The following is a 20,975-nucleotide window of genomic DNA, read 5'->3' as shown; positions in this document are numbered from 1 at the left end:
ATAGTTTAGTTTATTTATATTGAAATTATATTCGTATTGATAAGAATGTTTTGGATACATATACTTTGAATCTTGCATATAGTAGGCCTACTTTAGTTTATTTGTATTGAAAAGATAATCGTGTTGACAAGAATGCTTTGTTTGAAATTGTTAGGATAGTTTGGCTTCTCGATGATCACTGAGACCATCAACACCGGTCGTACGCTATGTCGGTGTAACAGCGGATAATAATGAAAGTGGCCGGTATTATGAATTTCGTGTTTATTTCAAACACAAATGCCTCATGTGTAATTTTCTGATTTGCTTGTTTGTAGGAGCTTCAACCTCTAAAGATTCGGTCTCACGGGGTCAACCATGGGGGGTGCGCTATGATGAGCGATACACACCGTATGTAAGGGCGACAAGACTCCTCCCTTTCATTCACTTGGTCAGCCGGTCGACGCCACCCCTCAATGCTGTAACAATCACCGCGCTTGCTGGTCGTTGGAGGCCGGAGACATGCAGTTTCCATCTTCGGACCGGGGAGATGCCCGTGACGCTTCGGGATATTGCTATGATCGCCGGTTGTCGGATGTGGGGTTCCGGCAAACCCTTAAGGTTCAAACACTGGGGTGCGCGCGAAGTCTTTCCTTCCTACCGATCTACGCCCTAACTCGCTAAGATCTCGCGGACGAACTCGACGAACTCGCAACACAGAAAGACACAAGGTTTATACTGGTTCGGGCCACCGTTGTGGTGTAATACCCTACTCCAGTGTGGTGGTGGTGGATTGCCTCTAGGGCTGATGATGAACAGTACAAGGGAAGAACAACCTCCTGAGGTTGAGGTGTTCTTGTGAGTAGGCTCTCGATCGGGTTGGATCAAGTTAAGATGAGATGCCCCTACTATGGTGGCTAGCTCTACTTATATAGGCCCTGGTCCTCTTCCCAAATATTGAGCGGGAAGGGAGCCAACAACGGCGGGCCAATTTGGAGGGGGACAGCTAGTACAAGCTATCCTGACAAAAGTGGTCTTTTCCTGCGAAAAGTTCTGGTGGTGACGCTGTCTTAGGCTCCACGATGACCTCCGTCTTGCCGTCCTCCTGGTCTTGGTCTCGTTGCACCGATATAGCAACCTTTGCCTGATGCCTCGGTACTCTTCGCCTGCGCTGGCCTCCTTAGCACCAAAGAGGAAACAAGGACGCTGCGCGCGCTGGCGCCCGCCTGGTGTCGTGCGTCATGGCTCACGTCACGAGGGCCTCGTGAGGTTTGCCCCGCCTTAATATCTCCGCTCCTCGTGAGCCTGCCTGGCTAGGATACTCCAGAGGAGGTCTTGCGTCGTCCGCCTCGCGAGGCTTGGACCCTCGCGAGGGTCTTAGATGCTTTGTTGGTGAAGATGGGCCGTACGGCCTGCTGGCTTAGCCACGCCGTGGGCCACAGACAGGCAAGTCTGGGGACCCCCGTTCCCAGAATGCCGACACCGGTCTTTCTATCGAGGAGAATCCTCTATGTATGAGCACCGATTCTGATGGGTGGCGCGAGCAGATGCATGCCTTTATCGGTATGGTTCCTCCGGAGCCTCGGAAACCAGAAGCAGAAGACAAGAAGAAGGAAAGAGTCGCAGCCGGTGCTCCTTTCACCTAGATTGCATGGAACTTTGGTACTTGCCCCGAGGATGCTAATGAGGACGAGGTCAAGACATACGCTCGTGTCTACATGTGGTACGTTATATTCAGGACTATGTTTGCTGATGGCACAGGCAAGAATGCTCCATGGATGTGGCTAAAGGCGTTGACCGTCTTCGATAGCAAATGGAGTTGGGGTTCGACGACACTGGCTTACTTGTATAGACAGGTAGAAAGTGTTGGGGAACGCAGTAATTTCAAAAAAAATTCCTACGCACACACAAGATCATGGTGATGCATAGCAACGAGAGGGGAGAGTATCGTCTACGTACCCTCGTAGACCGTAAGCGGAAGTGTTATGACAACGTGGTTGATGTAGTCGTACGTCTTCACGATCGACCGATCTAGCACCGAAGGTACGACACCTCTGCGATCTGCACACGTTCGGCTCGATGACGTCCCGCGAACTCACGATCCAGTAGAGCTTCGAAGGAGAGTTTCTTTAGTTCGACGGCGTGATGACGGTGATGATGTTGCTACCGGAACAGGGCTTCGCCTAAACACCGCTACGATATAACCGAGGTGGATTATGATGGAGGGGGCACCGCACACGGCTAAAAGATTAATAATCAACTTGTGTGTCTATGAGGTGCTCCCTCCCCCGTATATAAAGGAGTGGAGGAGGGGAAGGGTCGGCCCTCTCTATGGCGTGCCCTAGGGGAGTCATACTCCCTCCGGGAGTAGGATTCCCCCCCTCCAAGTAGGAGTAGGAGAGGAAGGAAGGAGGAGAGAGGGAGGAAGGAAAGGGGGGCCGGCCCCTTCCCAATTCGGATTGGGCTTGGGGGTGCGCCTTCCTCTTTTCCCTTCCCTCTCCTCTATTCCATTAAGGCCCAATAAGGCCCATATACTCCCCGAGGGTTCCGGTAACCTTCCGGTACTCTGGAAAAATGCACGAACCATTCGGAACCATTCCGATGTCTAAATATAGGCTTCCAATATATCGATCTTTATGTCTCGACCATTCCAAGACTCCTCGTCATGCTCGTGATCAAATTCGGGACTCCGAACTATCTTCGGTACATCAAAACACATAAACTCATAATACCGATCGTCACCGAACATTAAGCGTGCGGACCCTACGGGTTCGAGAACTATGTAGACATGACCGAGACATGTCTCCGGTCAATAACCAATAGCAGAACCTGAATGCTCATATTGGCTCCTACTGTTCGACGAGATTTTGTGCATTGTTATTGATGAGCTTTCATGCAGGTTACACGTACAAAGAGAAGTTTTGATGCAAAGGCAAAATACCATTGCATGGCACATGCAGACACTTTTTCATACATGCTATGCACGCATGAAATCATGATGCAACTTTTGTATTTTAGTCTAGACATATATAGCTAGCTTAGAATACATATATACACACACACACTTATGTACTTACATATTTGAAAACCGGCAAGCTCGCGTTACATATCCGAATACCCGTTCGTATGCATACATCGGAACTAGGCCTAGGGCAACTGGGCCCATAGCCCCAGGCGTGGCCCATCTAGTAGGCTACCCAGCAGGAATTTTCTCATATATTAGTATACTTGTAGAGGCCCAGCCCCAGGCCTCAGCCCACCAGTTTGGACGATCGCTTCAAAAATTGCTAGCGCCCAGATTGCTCCAAAGAATCGCCAGCAGCCACGATGCAAGATCGCTCCGATCCTCAAGCTTCGTCTCGGTAGATTGACCGAAAAGTCTCATGCTGCGCCGTCAACTCTCTCCACTGCTTGACTCCAGCAGACGATCGCCCAGGCGGCCGGCGCTCAGAACAACGGATCTATCGCGTCGTTTGAATAAAGCACTCTCCATGCCTCATCTTCTGTGATCCACACCGGATTGAAAAGGTAATGCTAAATACCTAGGTATGTCGAATCATCTAATATTTCTCCCTAGTTCCTTTTTATCAGCTGAAATCAATGAATTGGTGATGTTAAATTGTATTGCTTTAGTCAATTTTATTCCATCGTTCTTTATTAACAGGGGGAAATAGAAATCCAAGATGAAGAGGACTTGGAGAGTTTTTCGTGATCATGGTATAATATTTCTTGCTTCCCAAAATTTCATATGAACAATGACGTGTCTATGTCTAGTTCTTGATTTTAAATACTCAACTTTATGTTTACAGCTCCGGTTCCTATTATTGCTTGTGAAGAAACGACGGCCTCAAATGAGACAAGCCTTCACTAATTTGGTACGACTGTTCGTAATGATGCACTTTGTTATATTGATGAGATATTTATTAAATTGGCTCTTATGGTAATAAGAAATTCATATTCTATTCTTAATCTGAATGTGTGGTGTACTTCTAACACTAGTAAATGTCTACGTGCAATACACGTTAATTTGAAAGTATATTAAGTGCATGCGGATATTACTGGATATTATTTGCGTGTTATTATGTGATTAATACTATATTTGACATAAAATTAACTACACGCTAAACGTGTTGAGCGCTCGACATTGAAGCAGCCTAGGTCGTTGGATTGACCTGATTTGGCGGTCGTGATTTATTAGATCTGCCTCTTTGGGTTTTTTATATCGGTAAGAATGCATTGGCACGTAGAGTATTTGACATTTTATTTTCTTTAGGTTGTGATATTTGGCGTTATTTATAGTGGTTTAGCTTTAGCCCCAGGTTTCGATAAATCCTGGCTCCGTCTCTGATCATATAGGTACATATTTGGGTATCTATGGCTGGCTGGTGAGCGTGCACACACATACTTCTCCGAATGCCCCATATATCCATAGACATATGATGGGCGCACGTGAGCAATCTATGTACATATATTTGACAAGTCATCAAGAATTGGAAACGGATGCAACCGACCACAGGACCACATAAAAAAAGGTACGCGCCAACTAACATGGTATGTATCGGGTTGATCATTTCCTTTTATATGTACAGACTTGGACGTCAAGAGAAACAATAGAAGGAAATATTGAGACAGTGCAAAGGAAATATTGGGACGGTGCAACCCTACCCGTCCAACACCGCAACCTATATAAGCTAGCCAACCAAAGCAGTCACGGGAGGGGAGGAAGAAGAGAAGTGCACCCAAGCACAGGAACGCAGCCGGCCAAACCCACGCAGCGACGCGCCCTTGGAGGCAGCGGACGCAGTGGCGGCGGCACGGGCGCAAAGGGGAGGCACCAGCAGACACATCTGGCCAAACACCCGAGAAGAGCCCGCGGTGGCCGCAACCGGTTGAAGAAGCTAACGCATGTCTTCTTTTTGGTACGTACTTTTTTTTCATGTATCAGGTGACGGGGATGACGGACGACACGACCAGCGGAGAAGGCTGCGGATGATTTGGCGCTCTTCTCGTACCATGCGTTGGTGACCGCAGATGATGTGGCACTCTTCTCGTACGAGATGCAATATGAAAACGGTGAACGGTGCCGCCATACTAGGAGACTACATCGACACCGCCAGGACTGTCGTCTACATCATCAAGCCGGTGCCAGAGGACGAAGGCGTGGAACTCGCCAGGATGGCACCAATCGTCAAGATGGTGCCGCGGAGGATGGCGACACAGAGCTCGCCAAGACGACGCTCGTCATTTTCTTCATCAACCCGGTGTCGCAGAGGATTGTGGCATGGACTTCGCAAGGACGTCGCCCACCATCTACTTCGTCATGCTGGAGCAGGAGGACGGAGGCGTGGAGCTCCCGAGGAGGCCGCCGCCATGTAGCGGGGAATGGCGGCGCGAAGCTCGTCAAGACGACGCCAATGTCAACCTCATCAAGCCAGTGCCATGGAGGATGGAGGCGTGGAGCTCGCGAAGACGCCACCTTCATGCCACGGTTAATGGCGACACAAAGCTCGCTAGGACGATGCCCGCCGTTTTCTTCATCGAGCCGGTGCCATGGTGACACGGAGCCCCGTCGTCTTCTTCATCGAGACGGTGCCAAGAAGGATGAAGGTGTGGAGCTCGCGAGGATGCCGCCACCATGCCGCAGTGGATGGTGGCCTGGAGTTCGCCAAGACGACGTCCATCGCCAACATTATAAAACTGGATCCCGAAGGCATGGAGCTCGCGGGGATGTTGCCGCGTGTCGCGGAGGATGGACGACAGAGGCGTGGAGTCGCGGCACGACACCTCCAATGTCTACCTCGTCGAGACGGAGCCCACGACCCGAAGTCACGAAGACGAGCACACCCTGGTGCTGCCTGCAACATGAAGCTCGCAACACAGAGAAGAAGATGGTGCTACACGGTGTTGTCCGTGACCTGGAGGAGAAGACGGTGTCGCTTGATGCTATTAGCAACCCGGAGCCCAAGATGACAAGGCGCGGCAGTGCGAAGGCGATGCAACTTCACCAAGATCTTACAACGACCCACTGAGGCGGTGCCCTTGTCCTGGCAGACCTCTGTAAACTCGTCATCTAGTCGAGACGAGGCACCACCACATGGCGTTGTCCATGTTCCGGAGCCTTTGAACATGACGCGCGATGGCGAGAAGGCGACGCAACTTCGCCAACATCTTATTGTGGCCCCGTAAGGCGGCGCCCTTGTCTTGGAGGACCTCCATAAACTTGTCGTCTAGTCGAGACGAGGCACCACCACATGGTGTTGTCCATGTTCCGGAGCCCTTGAACACGACGCGTGATGGCGGGAAGGTGACGCAACTTCACCAACATCTTATTGTGGCCCCGTGAGGCGGCACCCTTGTCTTGGCGGACCATCGTAAACTCGACGTCCAGCCAAGACGAGGTGCCAACCACACCGGCATTGCCGATACGAGCGTGCGTTAGTTTTACACCAATGCTGGTCTCCATAAAAGAATAATCCCGCGAGGCAACCCCTTGCATACCCCGACGAAGCCGCTACATCGTCAAGAAGTCCGAGCCAAGCAGGCCCCATGCAACTTCAACACCGACTACATCAACGCTGTCAAGACCGACGAGGCGCGACAGCGAGGGCGGGCATGGCTAGCACAAAGCCATGTTTTGAGCGACACGTGTACCGATGAGGACACGGGCTTTGCCGCCGCCCGCACCATACACTCACACCATCATCATCATGCACGGAGAACGCGAAGCGAAGATGACGAAGACGATCACACGGCTTAATCGGAGGTATCTCGCGAAGCAACCCGCGTGAGTAATTAACCGGGAGCGTTCCGAGGCCCCGGGAACCAGAGACCGCAATCGCTATAGTCAGGCAGGCCGCGCTAGTAGGCCCGAAGCACATATCGGGAATTGTATTTGTTATCCTTGTGATTAATAAAATATTGTTCCCATCTCTTTGTTTTCATTGTGTACCACGGTACACTGGCACGCCCGCATTCTTTTCCCTGGCGCATGAGAGAAATCCACACTCCTTCTCTTCCCTTCTCCGGGGGTGCAATAAGATTTTTCTCGTGTCAAACACCTACATATTCTACGAAGATCTTTATCGGTCAAACCGCATAACGGTATACGTTTTTCCCTCTGTCATCGGTATGTTACTTGCCCGAGATTCGATCGTCGGTATCTCAATACCTAGTTCAATCTCGTTACCGGCAAGTCTCTTTACTCGTTCCGTAATGCTACATCACGTAACTAACTCATTAGCCACATTGCTTGCAAGGCTTATTGTGATGTACATTACCGAGAGGGCCCATATATACCTCTCCGACAATCGGAGTGACAAATCCTAATCTTGATCCATGCCAACTCAACAAACACCATCGGAGACACGTGTAGAGCACCTTTATAATCACTGCTACCTCTTGAGCACCGCGTTGATTTTCCCTTGAAGAGGAAAGGGTGATGCAGTAAAGCAGCGTACGTATTTCCCTCAGTTTTTGAGAACCAAGGTATCAATCCAGTAGGAGACCATGCGCGAGTCACCTCGTACCTACACAAACAAATAAGAACCTCGCAACCAACGCGATAAAGGGGTTGTCAATCCCTTCACGGCCACTTGCAAGAGTGAGATCTGATAGAGATAATAATAATAAGATAAATTTTTTTTGGTATTTTTATGATATAGATTGAAAGTAAAGATTGCAAAATAAAATAGATTGGAAACTTGTATGATGGAGAATAGACCGGGGGGCCATAGGTTTCACTAGTGGCTTCTCTCAAGATAGCATAAGTATTACAGTGGATGAACAAATTACTGCGAGCAATTGATAGAAAAGCGAATAATTATGAGAATATCTAGGTATGATCATGTATATAAGCATCACGTCTGTGACAAGTAGACCGACTCCTGCCTGCATCTACTACTATTACTCCACACATCGACCGCTATCCAGCATGCATCTAAAGTATTAAGTCCATAAGAACAGAGTAACACCTTAAGCAAGATGACCTGATGTAGAGGGATAAACTCATGCAATATGATGTAAACCCCATCTTTTTATCCTCGATGGCAACAATACGTGTCGTTTCCCTTTCTATCACTGGGATCAAGCACCGCAAGATTGAACCCAAAGCTAAGCACTTCTCCCATTGCAAGAAAGATCAATCTAGTAGGCCAAACCAAACTGATAATTAGAAGAGACTTGCAAAGATAAACCAATCATACATAAAAGAATTCAGAGAAGATTCAACTATTGTTCATAGATAAACTTGATCATAAACCTACAATTCATCGGATCTCGACAAACACACCGCAAAAGAAGATTACATCGAATAGATCTCCAAGAGAAACGAGGAGAACTTTGTATTGAGATCCAAAGAGAGATAAGAAGCCATCTAGCTACTAGCTATGGACCCGAAGGTCTTAAGTAAACTACTCACACATCATCGGAGGGGCCATGGAGTTGATGTAGAGGCCCTCCGTGATCAATGCCCCCTCCGGCGGAGCTCCGAAAAAGGCCCCAAGATGGGATCTCTTGGGTACAGAAGGTTGCGGCGGTGGAAATAGGGTTTCATGGTGCTCCTGGATGTTTGCGGGGTATATGGATATATATAGGAGGAAGAAGTAGGTCGGTGAAGCAACGAGGGGCCCACAAGGATGGAGGGCGCGCCCTGGGGGGTAGGCGCGCCCCCTGCCTCGTGGCCTCCTCGATTGTTTCTTGACGTCCACTCCAAGTCTCCTGGATCACGTTTGTTCCAAAAATAACGCTCCCGAAGGTTTCATTACGTTTGGACTCCGTTTGATATTCCTTTTCTGCAAAACACTAAAATAGGCAAAAAAAACAACAATTTGGGTTGGGCCTCTGGTTAATAGGTTAGTCCCAAAAATAATATGAAAGTGTAAATAAAGCCCATTAACATCCAAAACAGATAATATAATAGCATTGAACAATCAAAAATTATAGATACGTTGGAGACGTATCAAACATCCCCGAGCTTAATTCCTGCTCGTCCTCGAGTAGGTAAATGATAAAAACAGAATTTTTGATGTGGAATGCCTCCTAACATATTTCTCAATGTAATTTTTCTTTATTGTGGCATGAATGTTCAGATCCGAAAGATTCAAGACAAAATTTTAATATTGACATAGAAATAATAATACTTCAAGTATACTAACTAAGCAATCATTTCTTCTCAAAATAACATGGGCAAAGAAAGTTATCCCTATAAAATCATATAGTCTGGCTATGCTCTATCTTCATCGCACAAAATATTAAATCATGCACAACCCCGATGACAAACCAAGCAATTGTTTCATACTTTTGATGTTCTCAAACTTTTTCAACTTTCATGCAATATATGAGCGCGAGCCATGGATATAACACTATGGTGGTTGTGAAGAAGATAGTCTCACATCAACTAGGCATATCAACGAGCTATGGAGATGCCCATTAATAGATATCAATGTGAGTGAGTAGGGATTGCCATGCAATGGATGCACTAGAGCTATAAGTGTATGAAAGCTCAACAAAAAAACTAAGTGGGTGTGCATTCAACTTGCTTGCTCACGAAGACCTAGGGCAATTTGAGGAAGCCCATCATTGGAATATACAAGCCAAGTTCTATAATGTAAAATTCCCACTAGTTTATGAAAGTGACAACATAGGAGACTCTCTATCACGAAGATCATGGTGCTACTTTGAAGCACAAGTGTGGAAAAAGGATAGTAACATTGTCCCTTCTATCTTTTTCTCTCATTTTTTATTTGGACCTTCTTTATTTTTACTTTTGGCCTCTTTTTTTTTCTTTTTTCCGTCCGGAGTCTCATCCTGACTTGTGGGGGAAACATAGTCTCCATCATCATTTCCTCACTGGGACAATGCTCTAATAATGATGATCATCACACCTCTTTTACTTACAACTCAATACTTAGAACAAAATATGAATCTATGTGAATGCCTCCGGCAGTGTACCGGGATGTGCAATGAATCAAGAGTGACATGCATGAAAAAAATTATGAACGGTGACTTTGCCACAAATACGATGTCAACTACATGATCATGCAAAGCAATATGACAATGATGAAGCGTGTCATAACAAACAGAACGGTGGAAAGTTACATGGAAATATATCTCGAAATGGCTATGGAAATGCCATAATAGGTAGGTATGGTGGCTATTTTGATAAAGGTATATGGTGGGTTTATGGTATCGGCGAAAGTTGCGCGGTACTAGAGAGGCTAGCAATGGTGGAAGGGTGAGAGTGCGTATAATCCATGGACTCAACATTAGTCATAAAGAACTCACATACTTATTGCAAAAATCTATTAGTTATCGAAAGGAAGTACTACGTGCATGCTCCTAGGGGGATAGATTGGTAGGAAAAGACCATCGCTCATCCCCGACCGCCACTCATAAGGAAGGCAATCAATAAATAAATCATGCTCCGACTTCATCACATAACGGTTCACCATACGTGCATGCTACGGGAATCACAAACTTCAACACAAGTATTTCTCAAATTCACAACTACTCAACTAGCATGACTCTAATATCACCACCTCCATATCTCAAAACAATCATCAAGTATCAAACTTCTCTTAGTATTCAATGCACTTATATGAAAGTTTTTATAATGCCTAAAAGCAAATTGCCATGTTGTTCTAAAGGACTCTCAAAATAATATAAGTGAAGCATGAGAGATCAATTATTTCTATAAAATAGAACCAACGCCGTGCTCTAAAAGATATAAATGAAGCACTAGAGCAAAAACTATATAGCTCAAAAGATATAAGTGAGGCACATAGAGTATTCTAATAAATTCTAATTCATGTGTGTCTCTCTCAAAAGGTTTGTACAGCAAGGATGATTGTGGTAAACTAAAAAGCAAAGACTCAAATCATACAAGACGCTCCAAGCAAAACACATATCATGTGGCGAATAAAAATATAGCTCCAAGTAAAGTTACCGATGAACGAAGACAAAAGAGGGGATGCCTTCCGGGGCATCCCAAAGCTTAGGCTTTTTGGTGTCCTTGGATTTACCTTGGGGTGCCTTGGGCATCCCCAAGCTTAGGCTCTTGCCACTCCTTGTTCCATAATCCATCAAATCTTTACCCAAAACTTGAAAACTTCACAACACAAAACTTAACAGAAAATCTTGCGAGCTCCATTAGCGAAAGAAAACAAAACACCACTTCAAGGTAATATAATTAACTCATTATTTATTTATATTTGTGTTAAACCTACTGTATTCCAACTTCTCTATGGTTTATAAACTCTATTACTAGCCATAGATTCATCAAAATAAGCAAACAACACACGAAAAACAGAATCTATCAAAAACAGAACAGTCTGTAGTAATCTGTAACTAACGCAAACTTATGGAACCCCAAAAATTCTAAAATAAATTGCTGCACGTGAGGAATTTATCTATTAATCATCTTCAAAAATAATTAACTAAATAGCACTCTCCAATAAACAATGGCAGCAATTCTCATGAGCGCTAAAGTTTCTGTTTTTTACAGCAAGATTAAAAAGACTTTCCCCAAGTCTTCCCAACGGTTCTACTTGGCACAAACACTAATTAAACACAAAAAACACAATGAAAACAGAGGCTAGATAAATTATTTATTACTAAACAGGAGCAAAAAGCAAGGAATAAAAATAAAATTTGGTTGCCTCCCAACAAGCGCTATCGTTTAACGCCCCTAGCTAGGCATAAAAGCAAAGATAGATCTAGGTATTGCCATCTTTGGTAGGAAACTCTTCAATAATACACCTATAACTCTTAGGAGTTTCTTTCTTTTTATTAATTATCAAACTCCCAGGCACGAAATCAAGAAAATCATTTGTAGAAAAAGGTTCCTTAAGGATAGTGAGAAAGTTGGGGTGAACACTTATGGATTTGAGGTCCGCACTTCCTCTACTAGAAGTTTCACCCTTATTTTTAGGAACATACATCAATTTGGCAATCTTAGCATTAGAAGGAGTATTTTTCACGGAAGAAAAGGTAGACCCTAGGCTGGTAACAATATCCTCAATTTTATCAATTCTAGTGAAATCTTAATCTATCTTTTCATTAACCATAGGTTCCTTTTCTTTAAAAAATTTAAGAGCAAATCCTACCTTAGATCCGTATTGGGTAATTTGGTTATGGATCTTTCTATCCAAATTTTCAATCAACTCTATGGTGGCAACTTTATTTTCAATAATTTCAAGCTATTGCATCACGTGTTCCAAAGTTAAAATAGTTCCATTAATCAAAAGAGGTGGTGGGCCAAACAAATCTATCATAGCATTATAAGAATCAAAAGTATGGCTACCCAAGAAATTTCCTCTGGTAATGGTATCAAGAATATATCTATTCCAAGGAGTGATGCCTACATAAAAATCGCGAAGAAGAACAAAAGTAGATTGCTTCCTAGTAGATCTATTTTGCGCATTGCAAATTCTGTACCAAGCATCTTTTAGATTTTCTCCCTCCCTTTGTTTAAAATTAAGAACTTCATTCTCGGGAGACAAAGGAGTAGATAAAGGACTAGCCATAACGATGAAGTAAGCGGAAAAGAGGCGAACAGAAAGAGAGGGCGAAAGGAAAAGAGGGCGAATAAAATGGCAAGGGTGAAGTGGGGGAGAGGAAAACGAGAGGCAAATGGCAAATAATGTAATGCGAAGGATAAGAGTTGTGATGGGTACTTGGTATGTCTTGACTTGGCGTAGATCTCCCTGTCAACAGCGCCAAAAATCCTTCTTGCTACCTCTTGAGCACTGTGTTGGTTTTCCCTTGAAGAGGAAATGGTGATGCAGTAAAGCAGCGTAAGTATTTCCCTCAGTTTTTAAGAACCAAGGTATCAATCCAGTAGGAGACCACGCGCGAGTCACCTCGTACCTACACAAACAAATAAGAACCTCGCAACCAACATGATAAAGGGGTTGTCAATCCCTTCACGACCACTTGCAAGAGTGAGATCTGATACAGATAATAATAATAAGATAAATATTTTTGGTATTTTTATGATACAGATTGAAAGTAAAGATTGCAAAATAAAATAGATTGGAAACTTGTATGATGGAGACTAGACCCGGGGGCCATAGGTTTCACTAGTGGCTTCTCTCAAGATAGCATAAGTATTACAGTGGGTGAACAAATTACTGTCGAGCAATTGATAGAAAAGTGAATAATTATGAGAATATCTAGGTATGATCATGTATATAGGCATCACGTCTGTGACAAGTAGACCGACTCCTTCCTGCATCTACTACTATTACTCCACACATCGACCGCTATCCATCATGCATCTAGAGTATTAAGTTCATAAGAACAGAGTAACACCTTAAGCAAGATGACATGATGTAGAGGGATAAACTCATGCAATATGATGTAAAACCTATCTTTTTATCCTCGGTGGCAACAATACAATACGTGTCGTTTCCCTTTCTGTCACTGGGATCGAGCACCGCAAGATTGAACACAAAGCTAAGCACTTCTCCCATTGCAAGAAAGATCAATCTAGTAGGCCAAACCAAACTGATAATTCGAAGAGACTTGCAAAGATAAACCAATCATACATAAAAGAATTCAGAGAAGATTCAAATATTGTTCATAGATAAACTTGATCATAAACCCACAATTCATAGGATCTCGACAAACACACCGCAAAAGAAGATTACATCGAATAGATCTCCAAGAGAATTGAGGAGAACTTTGTATTGAGATCCAAAGAGAGAGGAGAAGCCATCTAGCTACTAGCTATGGACCCGAAGGTCTGAAGTAAACTACTCACACATCATCGGAGGGGCCATGGAGTTGATGTAGAGGCCCTCCGTGATCAATGCCCTCTCCGGCGGAGCTCCGGAAAAGACCCCAAGATGGGATCTCTTGGGTACAGAAGGTTGCGGCGGTGGAAATAGGGTTTCGTGGTGCTCCTGGATGTTTGCGGGGTATATGGATATATATAGGAGGAAGAAGTAGGTTGGTGGAGCAATGAGGGGCCCACGAGGGTGGAGGGCGCGCCCAGGGGGGTAGGCGCGCCCCCTGCCTCGTGGCCTACTCGATTGTTTCTTGACGTCCACTCCAAGTCTCCTGGATCACGTTTGGTCCAAAAATAATGCTCCCGAAGGATTCATTACGTTTGGACTCCGTTTGACATTCCTTTTCCGCGAAACACTAAAATAGGCAAATAAAAACAACAATTTGGGCTGGGCCTCCGGTTAATAGGTTAGTCCCAAAAATAATATGAAAGTGTAAAATAAAGCCCATTAACATCCAAAATAGATAATATAATAGCATGGAACAATCAAAAATTATAGATACGTTGGAGATGTATCAATCACCCAGTTACGTTGTGACGTTTGGTAGCACACAAAGTGTTCCTTCGGTATTCGGGAGTTCCATGATCTCATAGTCATAGGAACATGTATAGTTATGGAGAAAGCAATAGCAACAAACTGAACGATCATCCGATCATCGTGCTAAGCTAACGGATGGGTCAAGTCAATCACATCATTCTCTAATGATGTGATCCCGTTAATCAAATGACAACTCATGGCTATGGTTAGGAAACATAACCATCATTGATTCAACGAGCTAGTCAAGTAGAGGCAAACTAGTGACTCTCTGTTTGTCTATGTAGTCACACATGTACTAAGTTTCCGGTTATTACAATTTTAGCACGAATAATAATCATTTATCATGATACAAGGAAATATAAATAACAACTTTATTATTGCCTCTAGGGCATATTTCCTTTAGTCTCCCACTTGCACTAGAGTCAATAATCTAGATTACATTGTAATGATTCTAACACCCATGGAGTCTTAGTGCTGATCATGTTTTGCTCGTGAGAGAGGCTTAGTCAACGGGTCTGCAACATTCAGATCTGTATGTATCTTGCAAATCTCTATGTCTCCCTCCTTGACTTGATCGCGGATGGAATTGAAGTGTCTCTTGATGTGCTTGGTTCTCTTGTGAAATCTGGATTCCTTTGCCAAGGTAATTGCTCCAGTATTGTCACAAAAGATTTTCATTGGACCCGATGCACTAGGTATGACACCTAGATCGGATATGAACTCCTTCATCCAGACTCCTTCATTTGCTGCTTCCGAAGCAGCTATGTATTCCGCTTCACACGTAGATCCCGCCACGACGCTCTGCTTGGAATTGCACCAACTGACAGCTCCTCCATTTAATAAAAAACACATATCCGGTCTGTGACTTAGAGTCATCCGGATCAGCGTCAAAGCCTGCATCGACGTAACCATTTACGACGAGCTCTTTGTCACCTCCATATACGAGAAACATATCCTCAGTCCTTTTCAGGTATTTCAGGATGTTCTTGATCACTGTCCAGTGATCCACTCCTCGATTACTTTGGTACCTCCCTGCTAAACTTATAGCAACGCACACATCAAGTCTGGTACACAGCATTGCGTACATGATAGAGCTTATGGCTGAAGCATAGGGAACACCTTTCATTCTGTCTCTATCTTCTGCAGTGGTCGGGCATTGAGTCTGACTCAACTTCACACCTTGTAATACAGGCAAGAACCGTTTCTTTTCCTGATCCATTTTGAACTTCTTCAAAACTTTATCAAGGTATGTGCTTTGTGAAAGTCCAATTAAGTGTCTTGGTCTATCTCTATAGATCTTGATGCCCAATATATAAGGAGCTTCAACGAGGTCTTTCATTGAAAAATTCTTATTCAAGTATCCTTTTTATGCTATTCAGAAATTCAGTATAATTTCCGATTAACAATATGTCATCTACATATAATATCAGAAATGCTAGAGAGCTCCCACTCACTTTCTTGTAAATACAGGCTTCTTCAAAAGTCTGTATAAAACCATATGCTTTGATCACACTATCAAAGCGTATGTTCCAACTCCGAGAGGCTTGCGCCAGTCCATAAATGGATCGCTGGAGCTTGCACACTTTGTTAGCACCTTTTGGATCGACAAAACCTTCTGGTTGCATCGTATACAACTCTTCTTTAAGATATCCATTAAGGAATGCAGTTTTGACATCCATTTGCCAAATTTCATAATCATAAATGCGGCAATTGCTAACATGATTCGGACGGACTTAAGCATCGCTACAGGTGAGAAGGTCTCATCGTAGTCAACTCCTTGAACTTGTCGAAAACCTTTCGCAACAAGTCGAGCTTTGTAGACAGTAACATTACCGTCAACATCAGTCTTCTTCTTGAAGATCCATTTATTCTCTATGGCCTGCCGATCATCGGGCAAGTCAACCAAAGTCCATACTTTATTCTCATACATGGATCCCATCTCAGATTTCATGGCTTCAAGCCATTTTGCGGAATCTGGGCTCATCATCGCTTCCTCATAGTTCGTAGGTTCGTCATGGTCAAGTAACATGACTCCCAGAACAGGATTACCGTACCACTCTGGTGCGGATACGAGGTTCGGTAGTAACTTGATCAGAAGTTTCATGATCATCATCATTAGCTTTCTCACTTACTGGTGTAGGAATCACTGGAACTGATTTCAGTGATGAACTACTTTCCAATAAGGGAGAAGGTACAATTACCTTATCAAGTTCTACTTTCCTCCCACTCACTTCTTTCGAGAGAAAACCCTTCTCTAGAAAGGATCCATTCTTAGCAACGAATATCTTGCCTTCGGATCTGTGATAGAAGGTGTACCCAACAGTCTCCTTTGGGTATCCTATGAAGACACATTTCTCCGATTTGGGTTCGAGCTTATCAGGTCGAAGCTTTTTCACATGAGCATCACGGCCCCAAACTTTAAGAAATGACAACTTGGGTTTCTTGCCAAACCACAGTTCATAAGGTGTCATCTCAAAGGATTTAGATGGTGCCCTATTTAACGTGAATGCAGTTGTCTCTAAAGCGTAACCCCAAAACGATAGCGATAAATAAGTGAGAGACATCATAGATCGCACCATATCTAGTAAAGTACGGTTACGACATTCAGACACACCATTACGCTCTGGTGTGCCAGGTGGCGTGAGTTGCGAAATTATTCCGCATTGTTTCAAATGAAGTCCAAACTCATAACTCAAATATTTGCCTCCACGATCAGATCGTAGAACCTTGATTTTCTTGTTACGATGATTTTCCACTTCACTCTGAAATTCTTTGAACTTTTCAAATGTTTCAGACTTATGTTTCATTAAGTAGATATACCCACATCTGCTCAAATCATCTGTGAAGGTGAGAAAATAACGATATTCGCCGCGAGCTTCAATGTTCATTGGACCACACACATCAGTATGTATGATTTCCAATAACTTTGTTGCTCGCTCCATTGTTCCGGAGAACAGAGTTTTAGTCATCTTGCCCATGAGGCATGGTTCGCAAGTACCAAGTGATTCATAATCAAGTGATTCCAGAAGTCCATCAGAATGGAGTTTCTTCATGCGCTTTACACAAATATGACCTAAACGGCAGTGCTACAAATAAGTTGCACTATCATTATCAACTCTGCATCTTTTGGCTTCAATACTATGAACATGTGTATCACTACTATCAAGATTTAGTAAAAATAGACCACTCATCAGGGGTGCATGACCATAAAAGATATTACTCATATAAATAGAACAACCATTATTCTCTGATTTAAATGAATAACCGTCTCGCATCAAACAAGATCCAGATATAATGTTCATGCTCAACGCTGGCACCAAATAACAAATATTTAGGTCTAATACTAATCCCGAAGGTAGATGTAGAGGTAGCGTGCCGACGACGATCACATCAACTTTGGAACCATTTCCCACACGCATCGTCACCTCGTCCTTAGCCAATCTTCGCTTAATCCGTAGCCCTTGTTTCGAGTTGCAAATGTTAGAAACTGAACCAGTATCAAATACGCAGGCACTACTGCGAGCATTAGTAAGGTACACATCAATAACATGTATATCAAATATACCTTTCACTTTGCCATCCTTCTTCTCTGCCAAATAATTGGGGCAGTTCCGCTTCCAGTGACCAGTTCCTTTGCAGTAGAAACACTCAGTCTCAGGCTTAGGTCCAGACTTGGGTTTCTTCACTTGAGCAGCAACTGGCTTGCTGTTCTTATTGAAGTTCCCCTTCTTCCATTTACCCTTTTTCTTGAAACTGGTGGTCTTGTTGACCATCAACACTTGATGCTCCTTCTTGATTTCTACCTCCGCAGCCTTTAGCATTGCGAAGAGCTCGGGAATCGTCTTATCCATCCCGTGCATATTATAGTTCATCACGAAGCTCTTGTAGCTTGGTGGCTGTGACACCCTCGATTCAGTCGTACACTAATCATACACGCAAATGTGTACGATCAGGATCAAGGACTCACAGGAAGATATCACAACACAAATCTAGACACAAATTAAAATAATACAAGCTTTATATTACAAGCCAGGGGCCTCGAAGGCTCGAATACATAAGCTCAAATACACAAGAGTCAGCGGAAGCAACAATATCTGAGTATAGACATAAGTTAAACAATTTTTGCCTTAAGAAGGCTAGCACAAAAGAAACATTGATCAAAAAGGCAAGGCCTCCCGCCTGGGAGCCTCCTAACTACTCCAAGTCGTCAGTGGCCGTCACGTAGTAGTCGGCACCCTCGGGGTAGAAGTATTCATCAGTGGTGTCGTCTGGCTCCTAGGATCCATCATCTGGTCGCAACAAATGGGTATGGGGGAAAAGAGGTAGCAAAGCAGCCGTGAGTACTCATCCAAAGTACTCGCAAGACTTACATCAGATCTAAACTAAGTATGCATCTGTATCAAAGGAAAAAGGGTTGTATCTGTGGACTAAACTGCAGAATGCCATAAGGGAAGGGGAAAGCCTAGCCTATCGAAGACTAGCATCTTCTGGAAACCACCATCTTGCAGCAACAGGAGGGAGTAGAGTAACATAAGGTAAAGTAGCAGTAGAGTTATCAACCTCGGCCAGAGATCCTTTCTCTACTCCCTACGAGAAAGCAATCCCAGAGCCATACTATCCATTTCTCATCACCATCCATTTCTCATCACAATCCATTTCTCATCACAAGTATCTAGTTCTAGTTGTATCGATCGGGATACAACTCCAAGTGTCCATTACCGTAGGACAGGCTATCGATAGATGTTTTCTTCCCTGCAGGGGTGCACCAACTTACCCACCACGCTCGATTAACTCCGGCCGGACACACTTTCCTGGGTCATGCCCGGCCTCGGCCAAACAATACGCCGCAACCCGACCTAGGCTTAATAGAGAGGCCAGCACGTCGGACTAAACCTATGCCCCCAGGGGTCATGGGCCATCTCCCTAGGAACTCCTGCACGTTGCATGGGCGGACGGTGAGCAGACCTAGCTACCTCCTTCAGCAAGGCAGGAGCTTACGCAGTCCAACCCGGCGCGCGCCTGTGACGCCCCCGATTTAATCGTACACTAATCATACACGCAAACGTGTACGATCAAGATCAGGGACTCACGGGAAGATATCACAACACAACTCTACAAATAAAATAAGTCATACAAGCATCATATTACAAGCCAGGGGCCTCGAGGGCTCGAATACAAGAGCTCGATCATAGACGAGTCAGCGGAAGCAACAATATCTGAGTACAGAGATAAGTTAAACAAGTTTGCCTTAAGAAGGCTAGCACAAACTGGGATACAGATCGAAAGAGGCGCAGGCCTCCTGCCTGGGATCCTCCTAAACTACTCCTAGTCGTCGTCAGCGAGCAGCATGTAGTAGTAGGCACCTCCGGTGTAGTAGGAGTCGTCGTCGACGGTGGCGTCTGGATCCTGGGCTCCAACATCTGGTTGCGACAACCAGGTAGAAGGGATAGAGGGAAAAGAAGGAGAAGCAACCGTGAGTACTCATCCAAAGTACTCGCAAGCAAGGAGCTACACTACATATGTATGCATTGGTATCAAATGGAATAAGGCTATCATATGTGGACTGAACTGCAGAAAGCCGGAATAAGAGGGGGATAGCTAGTCCTTTCGAAGACTACGCTTCTGGCAGCCTCCGTCTTGCAGCATGCAGAAGAGAATAGACTGAAGTCCTCCAAGTAGCATCGCATAGCATAATCCTAACCGATGATCCTCCCCTCGTCTCCCCGTGAGAGAGCGATCACCGGTTGTATCTGGCACTTGGAAGGGTGTGTTTTATTAAGTATCTGGTTCTAGTTGTCATAAGGTCAAGGTACAACTCCAAGTCGTCTTGTTACCGAAGATCACGGCTATTCGAATAGATTAACTTCCCTGCAGGGGTGCACCACATAACCCAACACGCTCGATCCCATTTGGCCGGACACACTTTTCTGGGTCATGCCCAGCCTCGGGAGATCAACACGTCGCAGCCCCACCTAGACCAACAGAGAGGTCAGCACGCCGGTCTAAACCTAAGCGCCCAGGGGTCTGGGCCCATCGCCCTTAGCACACCTGCACGTTGCGTGGGCGGCCGGAAGCAGACCTAGCCTAGTAGGCGTTCCAGTCCAATCCAGCGCGTGCCGCTCCGTTGCTGACGTCACGAAGGCTTCGGCTGATACCACGACGTTGAGTGCCCATAACTGTCCCCGCATAGATGGTTAGTGCGTATAAGCCAGTGGCCAGACTCAGATCAAATACCAAGATCTCGTTAAACGTGTTAAGTATCTGCGAACGCCGACCAGGGCCAGGACCACCTCTCTCCTAGGTGGTCTCAACCTGCCCTATGGGACCCACCTGTCATACTATGTTAAGTTAATTAGGGTTAGGTTAAACTAATTATTGCTTAGTTAGACTAACAGGTTAATTAGATTAATTAAGTAGGATTAATTAACTTAATCAATTCCTTAATTAATTAATTAATTTTTAATTAATTAATTAATTATTTATCTCTTTTTTTAATCTCTTTTTTTAACATTCTCTGGGCGGGGCCCATGTGTCATAGGCCCAGGGGGGCCATAGCGGGTCGGGCGTGCGGGCGCGGCTGCGGGCGAAGCCGCAGCCCGCCCAGGAGCGAGGCGCAGCAGGAGCAGGGCCGAGGGGCGCGGCTGGTGCAGCCGGCCGGCGGCGGCGGCGGCAGAA

The sequence above is a fragment of the Triticum urartu genome, chromosome 4A, assembly GCF_056163025.1.
Source record: "Triticum urartu cultivar PI428250 chromosome 4A, HENAU_Tu73, whole genome shotgun sequence".
Lineage (NCBI taxonomy): Eukaryota > Viridiplantae > Streptophyta > Magnoliopsida > Poales > Poaceae > Triticum > Triticum urartu.
Note: the sequence above shows the minus strand (reverse complement) of the source record.